Source organism: Frankliniella occidentalis, unplaced genomic scaffold (genome assembly GCF_000697945.3).
Source record: "Frankliniella occidentalis isolate FOCC.00 unplaced genomic scaffold, Focc_3.1 Scaffold175, whole genome shotgun sequence".
Taxonomy (NCBI): domain Eukaryota; kingdom Metazoa; phylum Arthropoda; class Insecta; order Thysanoptera; family Thripidae; genus Frankliniella; species Frankliniella occidentalis.
Window position 1 is genome coordinate 458,962 of NW_026267301.1, and position 1,899 is coordinate 460,860.

The following is a 1,899-nucleotide window of genomic DNA, read 5'->3' on the forward strand; positions in this document are numbered from 1 at the left end:
GTTGCATAAGCCCGCTTTAATGCTTTTTTAAAAGCAGAAGGGCGGGCTAAAAAACACTCTAAGGGTATTTCAAGGGAGCATTGAGCAGAAGTAACAAGAACAACACTGAGCGTTGAAAGATGCAGGAGTCGCTTTATAAGACTATGGCATGCAGGAAAGTGGTATAAGATTTCCCGCCAAACTGACCCTACTTGCTTTTCCCTCAGCACCACAAACTGCAGTGGGCTTGATATAAAATTATCACTAGAAAAAAATCAATGACACAAAAACAAAAAAGAAGTATGAATTTAGCACTATTAGTACTTGTTTCCTTGTCTACCCTAGTAGCGACAAGAGGCATCACTGTGCCCAAAAAGCTGCAGTGCGCATCGGAAAGTGCTTAAAATGTCCCACACATTTTCAATACATTTAAAACGCATATGCACATAAAATTTGCATTTTACGCTCTAATTTGCACTGAGTATACCAAAAATGTGAGACCTTTAAATCACATTTTGATGTGCATCACTGCACTGGCCCTACTAGAGTATGTTAAACACCTAATAAATGTGCACTAATGAAAATCCAAATGATTTATGAGAAGTTTTAGATCTACTGACCTTTCTGCAAGTTGGACACTTCCTATCCAAGTCAGGATTCTGAATGCATTCTTTACACATTGTGTGTCCGCAGGGCAAACTCTTTGGGCGGTGTTGAACCAGGTCAAAATTGACAGAACAGACATCACACTCCAAATCCATCTACAACACAAAGGAGGACACTTATTAAAAATATCAATAATTGATTTCAAAGAAAAATATGTAATGAAGATAACTTGAGGGTAAACAATGTCGGTGCTTTTTGAAGAACAGTAAATTTACTTTAGAGACATGAAAACCACAAAGTAAAACTGAGAACTGATAGAATTAATTTGATTTACCTTGCTCAAGGACTTAGCGTACAATAATAAAACTCCACGATTTCTAAAGGGTGGAACCAGTCGATAATGTAAAAGCGGTTAACTAGGCTTCCGCCTGACTACCGTTGGCTATCAGATTTAACACTTTCCTCAACAAAGAAAGAGTGAATCGACGAATGTCTCAGCGTTCCCAAAAAAAGAAAGCGCTGGATAAAACAGTAGATAAGCGCAAACGACCTAGTTATTATTAGTAAAAGCTAAAAACAAATGTGCTCGGGGTCAGGTTATGAGGGTTCGAGCAAATCAAACGTCAAAACATACGCCGGCTGCTACCCGCATTGTGTTCCTTCTTTCTTTTTCCGGTTAAAGTGAGACAAGGCCTGCGATTGGCTGCCTGGTATGAATGAAGATGGCTGGGCGGCGAAGGCCCGTAGTTTGAACTGAACGGACCGTGGAGATACCCCATCGAGATACCTCAGCCTCAGCGAGGGGTCACCCCGCCAGGAATCATCACATCACCAAATGCTGAGCTCTTCTTCATAATTCTTGCGATTCTCATCAAAGCATAATATCGACTTACATAAATCCGAGTGAGGTAACAGACGTCGAATCAAAAATGAATTCCTGCTCCAGCTCCGTGCTGCTTTACAAAGCCACCGCACCGGGGCCGAGATGCTGCCCCCCCCCCCCCCCCGTTCCCAAGGACAACGTTGTTCTCACGAAGACCTCATTGTGACCTCTGAGGTCACGATTCTTTGCCCTTGTGAGGTCACCAGTGAGGTCACAAGTGCACGAATCGTGACCTCATAAGTCATAAAAAGTCTTCGAAAAAGGTCTTCGAGAGAACCACATCTGCACTGATAAACCAAGTAAGTGTTCAACCTCCAAACACTTGTAAGTGTGCAGGTGCGAAGTACACTCAACATGTTTGTTATATTCAGTTAAGAACGGGCGCTCCGCGCTTCGGCAAGCGCGCGCGCACGCCCGCGCTCACAGCGGGC